The sequence below is a fragment of the Diospyros lotus genome, chromosome 13 (assembly GCF_014633365.1).
Source record: "Diospyros lotus cultivar Yz01 chromosome 13, ASM1463336v1, whole genome shotgun sequence".
Taxonomy (NCBI): domain Eukaryota; kingdom Viridiplantae; phylum Streptophyta; class Magnoliopsida; order Ericales; family Ebenaceae; genus Diospyros; species Diospyros lotus.
The window spans coordinates 28,764,387-28,776,452 of NC_068350.1; positions in this window are offsets into that span (position 1 = coordinate 28,764,387).

Genomic DNA, 12,066 nt, shown 5'->3' on the forward strand with positions numbered 1-12,066 from the left:
TTTGGAAAGTATTTACTAGTGAAATGAGAATTTGCTGGGAAATATTCTCATTTGTGCAATTGAATGGAATTGATGAAATTGTTAATTCCTAAAGGCATTATGGTAATTTGAATTTTATCCCATTAAAGGTGAATTGTTATGGGGGGAAATGTGTAAATAAATCTCATGTGAAGGATTTAATTTTATGTAATTTATGGAGAAATAAGTAATGGTCAAATTAAGTGTATGGATGACACTTGGCAAATTCTTGAAAGAAGAGAGATAAAAATTATTTGATGGGAAATCACACATATATATATGTATGTATGTGTGTGGGTGGATATTTTGAGTAAAAAGAGGTGATTTAATTAAATCAAAAAGGATTGGAAAATAGTCTCTAGCATTTAATGTGGGTAATCATTATGGAGATTAAAGAAATTAGGAAAGAAAATTGGAAAATTGTCATGCATTTATAATGGAAAATAGTCTTATTAAATTAAATGAAAAATTATGTGAAATATGTCTATCAAGGTGATGTATATGAAAATAGTCCTATTTAAATAAATGATGAGAAAATTGGAAATTAAGAAATTCAATGGTTGAGAATTGGTCTTGGAGTGAGATTTGATCCAAAGGCCATGGTTGATTCTTGAAGATTGGCATGGATTGCCAACATAATGAGGGATTAATTTTAAATATAGGAAATTGAGAGTGGAGATTGCATCTTATGTGATCAATGGATGGGATTAAAAGTTCATTAAGCACATGGATTGTGCTTGTAATGAAAGGTGAAGATTGGTTCTTTTAATTCCATAAAATCCAAGGGCTTGGATTGAATCTTGAGTTGAAAATAGAAATTAAGAATGAGAAAATAGGAGAAATATAAATAAAAGGGAAGAGGAGAAGGCCAAATCTTTTAGCCAAGAGTGAATTTGAAGAAGAAGAAGAAGGGAAGCTCAAGTTAAGAGCAAGAGGTAAGCCTTGAAAATCTCCTAGTTGTTTCAATCTATAGTTTAAAAATGGTTTTAATGATCCAAGATAATTTTTCTTTAAGGGTTGAAAGCAAATAAGTCTTGGGAGTCAAAGAGTAAGGAGCCCCACCTAGATATCCCAACCACCCAGATTACCCGAATGGGAGCGCCTACGGAAGGAAAAGGAATGAAACACAAGACAAGAACTACCTTGGCATGCATACACAAGAATTAAACAACAGAAGCTAAGCTATATACATGCATGCACTACGAGTACTCCTCTAGCACACCGGTCACATGATAAATAAATGCATACAGACTTCTGTGCCGACATACATGAGACACGAGGAATGATGGGGGAATAATGGGGACTGACGAAACTGCTTGTACACCATACCGACTCTACCGCTAGATACTGTCTCCCTTACCCTTGACCCACGCCGCCACTACCTGAAATGATGGAAAGCAAACTGAGTTAAGAGACTCAGCAAGCATAAAAAAAGGAAGGCTATTGGTTGAACATATCCAGTAAACTCTCCCTAGAACACCAACCCCCATGCAGACATAAGCCATGAGATGCCCAACACAGTATAAAAGCGTAAATAAAAGCACGTATCAGTCATTGGGGAACAATATAAGACACACGACACCCAAGTCCCATACCAACTTGTCACTTTCCTGAAAGGCAACATATACCTCCAACAAACCTGTGCATGTCATCCCGGGTTAGTGCTCTCGTCACCTGAGTGCTCGTGTCGGTCCTCCCGACACCCGAGCTATAAAATAGTAGAGCTGAAGGCTCCCTTGGAACGGTCCTCTCGTCCAAAACCTGTGAACTGTCCATAACCATGCAATGCATATAAAAATGCAATGTCATAGTGAGCATCAACATGATACACTGGTGCCCATACATCCAAGTATTAGGTTATGCTCCGCCCACATAGTAAACCACACACGATGCATATACCCGTGCCAGATACAATCTAACCATGTTAGAATGTCAGTGTCCAAGCATACTCAATAAATGAATACCTCAATATGCATCCTGTACACATATGCATATTAATATGAAAGGTAATACAACTATAATACCCCATATTTTCGTTAAGTTGCCACGTATTTTAAAGTAGTTTAAAATACCAAAAAATAGGCTTAAAAGGAAAATTAGTTGCTGAATCAGCTGCAGGGAGTGCCCTGGAGCCTAGATGCTTAAGGAAAGTGATGTGACATCGTCAAGCATCTCGAGGTATGATTTATGGCATCGAAAGAAATTGGATCGGGAACGGTTCCCAGTACAGCTAAAAAGGCAATTATGATTTAGGCTGAAATACCGAATTATCGTACGGGGCATCTAGGAAGTCAATAGAACCCCGAGAAAGTTCATATTTGGTATGTAGAGTAACCTTTCAATAGTTTTTGGAAGAAACAAGAGGGTTTATAGCCAAAACGAAGATTTGGGCCTAAGTGCAATTTTTCGAAATTGACAGAGGGAGGTCGAAACGATGTTTTTTCGAAATTTTAAAGGGAATGTTTTAGGATATTTTAAAGGATTATAAATGTCTTTAAAGAGAAGTTCAGTTTTTGAGCCAGGGGCAAAATCGTAATTTTTGAGGTTCGGGTAAAAGTGTAATTTACCCAAAAAATTAGGGGCATTAGCGTAATTAGTCCTTTCTTCGGGGACTAAAATGCAATTAAAAATTGGCCTAGGGACCAAGTTGAAAAGGGTCTAAGTGCAATTACCTGAAAAGTTTGGGCCAAAGTGTAATTCTCGAAACCTTTTTCCTAGGGGCATTTGGGAGATTTAAGAAAAGCCTCATAAATGATTTTAGAGATAAGGATGAAGTCTCATGATGACATTTGAGATAAGATGAAGGCTCATGATGATTTTAGAGATAAAGATTAAGCCTTATGATGACTTTAAGGATAAGATTTGATTTGATTTGGATAAGATTTGATAAGATCTTATTTGGATAAGATTTGATTTGATAAGATTTGATTCGGATCAGAATGATTAGAGAATATCTGGGAAGATTTGGAATGATTAGAGAATATCTTAAAAGATTTGTAATGATTAGAGAATATTTTAGAAGATTTGAAATGATTGGAATATCTTGGAAGATTTTCAAAAGATTTGAAATGATTATAACTTACTTGGTGCCCAAGTTTCCAAGCCTATAAATAGGGTGCCATGGCTAAGGGTTTCCTCATTCTAAGTTGTGATAAATTTGTGCTAGACGAGAGTGCTTTGAGCTTTAGTGGATAGAAGGCTTTTGTTCATAGAGAAGAAGAAGCACTTGGGCAATGTGTGAGGAGGAGCTTTGGTCAGAAGACTTGAGGATTTACATAAATTGCGAGGAATCCCGAATTAAGTCAAGGTGAGACTCCTATACTCTAAATCCTATTTTTGTTCTCTTATGTGAGACTCCTGTACTTTGTGTCTTATTTTTGTTCTCTTATGTGAGACTCCTATACTCTAAATCCTATTTTTGTTCTCTTATGTAAGACTCCTGTACTTTGTGTCTTATTTTTGTTCTCTTATGTGAGACTACTATTGCATGAAACGTGTTTTGTGTAACGTTTTTGTACGCAAAATCATATTGTTCTCTTACGTGGAATCATGTTGCATATACGAAATGTAATTTCTTGGAAAATATATGTTGTTGGTTTTCAACTATTGCATTTATAAAATTCGTGTGGCCATACTGTTGTACCTATCTATTGTTGTTCGAGGGTAAAAGTCGGATATCCCCCGAGAGGCGCTATGCGTGCGCCATCGAGAAAGCTCTCGTGGGGAAGACCGTGAGTCTAAGGGACAGTGGATGTGGTGTTTGCATGAGTTCTATGAGGTCGGGCCAAGGTGACATGATTAGGGACCTCCCGAGAGGCGCTGTGCGTGCGCCTTTGAGAAAGCTCTCGTTGGAGGAGGCTGACATGTTCTCGAGGCACTTCAGAGTAGTCCTCGTTTTTCTCATATGTTTTATACCTGTTCATGCATTGATATAAACTGTTTTTGGAGCTCCCACTAGAAGGTTCATCTTCTAATTGGACTATGTCCCTGGAATATTCAAACGTTCCAAGTTTAGCAAGCGACTTTAAGGGAAAGAAGATAGCTGAAGATTAAGTTATCTGTTGTCGTATGTAGCATGTTTTAGCTATGTTCCGTTGAGGTTTAGTTTTGTTAAATGTAAGTATGGCTCGATGTATAATTGAGGTATTTAGTTGCTATCTCTTAATGATGAGTCTCCATGTATTGAAGTATTTGAAGATGTACTATGGTACGGATTCTCATGATATAATAAAAGTGAATTCAGTTGTGTACAATATCAGGTTTCGATTATCGCTTTCGCAATTTTTATGATATGCTGGGGGGGTTTGATCGGAATTCGGTGCTTGAGATTTAAGATATGTACCGTGATAAAAAGGAATTTATGTATATTTTGGGACCCAGCATAGTGACACGCTCGGTCAGAAAAATCGGGGTGTTACAACAACATAATGAATCATGCAGTAAATCACATAAAGGTAGAGCTAGTCAGCAGTGTCTGGCACCGGTCAATGATCGATGACTAGGAGTGTTTGCCCAACGGTCCACTTCAGGGTCGTATAATAGTCTACTCTAACGTCACCAAACAGCCGACCCCTACCCCACTGCTCGATAGCTCTAGCAAACCCACACTCAAGAAATCCATAAATAAACTTGTACCTCTAAGGACCTAGTCCCCAAGTTGGGTTCAGCGTCATTTCGAAAGGGGTACACAATACCCCATAGGCACACAACAAATAAAACCCCAACAAGTCTCATATTTAATTTAAATTAATTCATGTTGATAAAATCCTCGATTCGTATAATTAATACGCAAAATCGAAATGAATTAAGGAAATGCGTGGGGTTCATAAAATGAAAGGAGCTCACAAAGGTAGAAGGGAGTTTGCCTCTATTTAGCTAATTTCAGCGTTTTTACACTTGTATGCCACCAAATTAATACACGTTGCAAAATAGAATACGTCCTAAAAGTAATAAAATTGCAACCAAAATGAAATTGTAACCGTACTAAATTATTAATACATGTTTCTTTACTTACCTGGCAAATGAAACATTGATTAAACCTTGAATTTCTCCCAAATTTCCCATTTCTGCGCGCCATCTTTTTCTCCTTAAAATCTTCCCTCAGGTTGCTGTTTGAAATGCCCAATTGTTTCTAAAATTGGGCTTTAAAAAGCCAAAAATTAGGCCGCTCAACACGAGCCACATGGCAGCTGCCCACTGCCTTGCCAAAAACGACGCCATTTTGGGCAAAGAATGGCTAGAAAATTCCAGCAAAATTCCTTCCTCGCGTGCGCACACCCGCTGTTCAATCCCACGACCTGCCGCAAGCCCTTTCACGCGTGTGGCCGCCCGTGCTAGCCAACTTCCTCAACCTATAAGCACACCAACTATTAATAACTCTAATACCCCAAATTTCCAATAATTACTTACCATTTCTACAACACACATAAACATTAATATTTCTCTTAAATCCACAAATATTTGATAATCACCTTATACGCAATAATTAATAATTATCAACTATTCACTAAATTATTCAATTCCAATAAATCAAAAATCACTTCAAATGCAGGATTAAATAATTATTAACCACTCCCAAATTATCGGGATGTTACAGTCTCCCCCCTTAATAAAATTTCGTCCTCGAAATTCTCATTAGTTAGCTCAAGCCAATTAGTGAGACACACCTATTTCAAAGAATTAGATTTATTAAACTCACATTTAACTCTATTTCAACAAAATGAATTCGTAATTCCCATGACAACATCCCACACTCTCCAAAACATTCCATATCATCATTTTTCAGTATTCCCACAAGTCCGAGTCTACTATATATCCTACTTGACTTAATACACTAACACATCTCCCTAATCCATCACCTCAATTAGACCACGTTATGACTAGTAATACCTTAACCAGCTTAAAGAACATCATCAATCATACAACATACAACAACAAGGTTCTCCTATTACAATATCGTAATCCAACCGTTCCCCAAAGCTATCTCGCGTTCTCATCGCACTTTCGTTTAGTACTATCTCGACCACATATCAACCTAAAGGCAAGCTCAAAATTTAGAGGTATTCAATCCCAATGATAAATTGATTCGTAGCACAAAGCTCAATGCAAATGCAGCTAACTTCAAATTCAACTGGTAGTGACAAGAGTGGAGCCATCCTCTTGCATGACGAGAGGGTAATACTCGGTAACGTGACTGGGACCTGCCATGTACTTATGAAGCCTAGGAACATGGAAACAATACTACATACTCAATCAAGAATTTAATAGCAATATCCTTTAGTCTGACTTTTCCAACTGATTCTTAACCAGGTACACAACATTTTCTCGACAGTACTTTCTCTCATAATTTGCCGCGTACGCTCGGGGTCCTATCAATAAATATGGGTAGTCATTTAATCAGAACTATCAAGGAATAAACATTCTCAACTCAATACATTTCGAGATCTAAAATTTCACCAGATCTCCCTCCTAAAGGAATCGACATACCCAATTGTTGGTTCCTATTATGACTTATTTAGTGACCACCAACCCTCAGTCTTGTCTTGCTGCTAATCTTAACTCCAAATAACTAATTAGCCATACCTCCTCTTGATCGCTAAATACTAACTCTGACCTCCTCAAAGACTCTATAAGTTAGCTAGAACACGATCTTTAGAACTGGTGTTATCTGCTCTATAGCCTGCTCGACTGAAAGCACCTCACCATATCAGTAACTATTCTAATCCCCAAGTCATCTCATAGGTCTCCCCAAAAGCGAAAAGTACCTTAAAGATGTGGGTTAAGCATTCTTCTGACTGGCATAACATGCCATCTCATATTTTTGTCGATGTACCACTTGACTAGCACCCAGAGGGGTCTCATTCCCTAGGGTGTGTGGTCCGCAATTAGTATCGAGCGTACTCATAGCAACCACTATCCTGACAGCAGAATCTATAGGGTCCTAGTTTCCGTTACGACATACTTAATGTTACCCTAGGTTACCTCATTTTCTGTAACCTAACAGTTACTTAAACATACAACTAACTTCGGTTCTGGCCATACACCTGGGTATCTCCCGGAACAATAATCTTAAAGGGGTTTTCTTATTTCTAATTCACTTTACCACGGATGCTCCACGGTGGCCCAAAACATCTGCTACCACCTTTGCTTTACCCTATTTATTATAGAACCTCGCAGCCTTAGTCCTTCGTCATGCCAACTGTGATGTCACTTGTACTCTGCTCCACCTATGAGAACTAAACACCTATACCATATCTAGGAAATTATGCCAAATCTCCAAGCATCATAATCGTTGTAAGCTCCAAGTCCACAATTTCGTAATAGTCCTTTAGTTAATTCCCATCACAGATCTCTCTTGGGGTCAAGCTTATCATAAATACATTTGGTTCAGTGCTCTATCAGTTAAGCTCCATCTAGAACTTGGGACTTCGTATTTGTGTTTTGATTTATCCATCCAGATTTGATTAAACTTAGGGTTGATGCCCTAAACGTCCAAGGAATGCAAACCCCTTAGAACCTCAAGTTGCCTCCACACCCCCATCATATTACGTATCTCTCGTTCAAATATGTACCAACAGTTTAACTACCAACTACACATAAGCTACCGCATTACCCAACCTTCAGTTTTCCATCTCAGTACCCAATGTACACATCTTGGTATCTACGTATCTACCATTTACCATCAGACTCCTATAGCACATTCCCACCATGTGGAACCTTTCTGTACCACTCTTAGAAAAATCCAATCATGGACTTCTAGCTCACATTCTACCATGACCTCATCTCTCATGAAATTGACGTAAGCCTTTTGTAAGGCGTCGGAATGCCTGGCGAGACCAAGGAAGCTCCAGACCTCTACCTCTGTCGTCGGTCCCGACCAATCCATAAATACTGTGAAGGCGTCGATCAGCCCAAATGGCATGGCCACAAACTTATAGCAGTCATACGAGTACGACAAGCAATTGTTAGAAAACAGCTCGGAGTTAGACCGACAAATCATTTGCTCAGGAAAAAGGACATTTATGCCTTAAAGCTGCTCGGTTCAATTGCAGGGTCAATCCCTTACTAAGGTAACCTTCCTGGTAAATCTTCAAGAAAGTCAAGAGTATCCCTCTCTCATTCACAACTAGGGGAGGAATCCATCCATACACGCCCTTATCATGAACAACATGCGCTCTAAATGTAGCTTTAAAAGTTCCCTTAATCACTTCCCTTAGACGAGGTACGTGTTATCCCTAATCCGCATCACCAATAGACAATGGTTAGGGACCCAACTAGTCCACCACAAGTTAGGTGTCTGGTCCACTCGGTCTTAGTGAAAATGGTCCGCAACCAAATGTCCATCGTAGGCCAAACTTGTGACTTTCCAAGTTTATACTATTCATCACATTAGGTCACTAGGATACTCTTTACTAATAGCCATAACTACTTGATTCCTAAGGATCCCAAGGCTCAATAGTTTACTAAATACATTTCATTACATAATACCTTCAAACATTGTACATGATGTTTCTCACACAATTCCCATCCTTACAAAACTCATAATTTACAATCATACATTTACATTATAACCCTCCTAATAATCATACTAACTAGAACTCCCCTCATCACCCCTAGAAACCGAGGTAGCTTCATCTGCCAGGTAAGCTAAATCCTCATTGCAAGTTATGCTGGAGCTAGGTTCAACAGGTCCCTCTGGTGGTTGTGACGGTTCCCTCACGGTGGCTTGGACTGACTGGGTGCCAGATAGTGCTCCAATCTTGGGCACGTCCTATACCGGCCCTTAGTAGGGCTCCCAAATGGTAGCTTGTTGCCTCACAACCCTGCCAAAAGCATCATAGTGAGAACGAAGGCTCACATCATTCATCATTACTTCAGTCAACTGCCTCCACACGTCATTCATATGCTTACGGGTGAACAAGACTCATCTCTCTGATAATCCCCAAAAGGTCACGTGGATTGTCTCTTGAAACAACTCGTCAAGCTGATACATATAACCCACTAGGTATTCCTCTTCATCTTACCCACCTCCTCATCCAGAAGCGAACTCCTGTTCCCATTGACACCATAAATGATCCATTGCTGGGAGGTCATCCGGATTGGGTAGGGGTACACCAGGATCTGGTCTTCCAAGTTCCATTGGGAATACTCAAAATCTGCATACATCATCAAATATCAGGCAAATATATTAAGCCTAAACTAACCTCTTACCCAAACACCTAGAGGCAGGCACAAGTCCTAAATAAATCCCATTCATACCACCTCATGGTCCCATCCTAACGTGCACTTATCACCCCTACACGAATATAAATTGGGACACAGTCTATCACACGAATCAACAAAACTCAACTTGACGTAGCCTGACCCTATTCTATTCACCTAGACCTCCCTAACTCTACCCAAAAACCTTGGTGTATAGGAAGTCGTCCCCCAAAACTGACTCAAACTAGGCTCTGATACCAACAATGTAAGCACCCCCGCCTAGATATCCCAACCACTCGAACTACCTGAACGGGAGTGCTCATGGAAGGAGAAAGAATGAAACACAAGATAGGAACTACCCTGGCATGCATACACAAGAATTAAAATAGTGAAAGCTAAGCTATACACATGCATGCACTATGGGCACTCCACTGGCACAGCAGTCACGTGATAAATAAATGCATATAGACTTCTGTGTTGACATACATGAGACACGAGGAATGACCTGGCACAGTAAAGATAATAGAGTAAATCCCACTCAAACATCAGAGTCAACTAGGGCTAACAAGGGAATGATGGGGATTGATGGAACTGCTTGTACACCATATCGACTATACCGCTAGATGCCATATCCCTTGCCCTTGACCCATGCCGCCACTACCTAGAATGATGGAAAGCAAAGTAAGTCAAGAGACTCAGCAAGCATAAATAAAGGAAGGTTGTAGGCTGAACATATCCAGTAAACTCTTCCTAGAACACCAACCCCCATGCACACACAAGCTATAAGACGCCCAACACAGTATAAAAGTGTAAATAAAAGCACGTATTAGTCCTTAGGGCCCACATAAGACACACGACACCCAAGTCCCATACCAACCTGTTGTTGTCCTGAAAGGCAACATATACCTCCAACAAACCTGTGCGTGCCATCCCGAGTCAGTGCTCCCATCACCCGAGCGCTCGCGTTGGTCATCCCGACACTGGAGCTATAAAATAGTCGAGTCGAAGGCTCCCTCAGAACAGTCATCTTGTCTGAAACCTGTGAACTTTCGGTAACCATGCAATGCACATAAAAATGCAATGGCATAGTGAGAATCAACGTGATACACTGGCGCCCATACATCCAAGCATCAGGCTATGCTCTGCCCACATAGTAAACCACACGCGATGCATATGCCTGTGCCAGATGCAATCTAACCATGCTAGAATGTTCGTGTCCAAGCATACTCAATAAATGAATACCCCAACATGCATTGCATACCCATGTGCATATCAACCATGAATGGTAATATAACATAACGAATCATGCAATAAATCACATAATGATAGAGCTAGTCAGTAGTGTCTGGCACCGGTCAACGGTTGATAACTAGGAGTGTCCTCCTGATGTTCCACTTCAGGGCTTTACAATAGTATACTCCAACGTCACCAAACAGCCAACCCTTGCCCCACAGGTTAATAGACCTAGCCAACCCACACTCGAGAAATCCATAAATAAACTCGTACTTCTAAGGACCTAGTCCCCAAGCTGGGTTCGGGGTCATTCCGAAAGGAATGGGGGCGGTACACAATACCCCATAGGCACACAACAAATAAAACCACAACAAGTCTCATATTTAATTTAAATTAATTCAGGCTGATAAAATCCTCAATTCATATAATTAATACGTAAAACCGAAAAGAATTAAGGAAAGGCGTGGGGTTCATAAAATGAAAGGAGCTCACAAAGGTAGAAGAGAGCTTTCCTCTATTTAGCTAATTTCAACGTTTTTACACTTGTATGCCACCAAATTAATACACGTTGCAAAATATAATACGTCCCAAAAGTAATAAAATCACAGCCAAAATGAAATTCCAACCATATTAAATTTTTAATACATATTTCTCTACTTACCTGGCTAATTAAACCCTGAATTTCTCCCACATTTCTCATTTCTGCACGCCATCTTCTTTTCCTTAATTTCTTCTCTTAGGTTGTTATTTGAAATGCCTGATTGTTGATGGAATTGGGCTTTAAAAGCCAAAAATTGGGCAACTCAGCCCGTCGCGTGGCAGCTGCTGGCTGCCCGCCGCCTTGTAAAAAACGACGCCGTTTAGGGCAAAGAATGGCTGGAAAATTCTAGCCAAAATCCTTCCTCGCGCTCGCGCACTCGCGGTTCAAGCCGCCACCTGCCGCAAGCCCTTTCACGCGTGCGGCCGCCCGCGCTAGCCAACTTCCTCAACCTATAAGCGCACCAAATTAATTTTAAAGTGACCTCGCGACAGTTTTTGGAAATTACATAAGTCCCCATAACTTTCAAAAATTCTCACATACTCACCAACTATTAATAACTCTAAGACCCCAAATTTCCAATAATTACTTACCATTTCTACAACACACATAAACATTAATATTTCTCTTAAACCCACAAATATTTGATAATCACCTTATGCATAATAATTAATAATTATCAACTATTCACTAAATTATTCAATTCCAATAAATCAAAAATCACTTCAAATGCAGGATTAAATAATTATTAACTACTCTCAAATTATCGGGATGTTACACAAAGATTGTGGGAGCTTAAAGAAGTTTAAGGTAAACAATGACCCCAAGTGGTGGTAGTCTTACTTGCATTTGTAAGTGTTTTTTTATAAGTTGCATGTAGTGTTGAACATTGCATGATATGTGTCCTAGTGTATCTATGGCCATATGGAGGACTAGTGTTGTGGAAGGGGTTGGTTGATGCCTTAACCTATAGAGGTTATAAGGGTATGGAAGACTACTCATTTGCATTGCATTTTGCATTACATGCTCTCTCATGCTTCATTTACTTATGCATTGAGATTTATAGCTCATGAGGT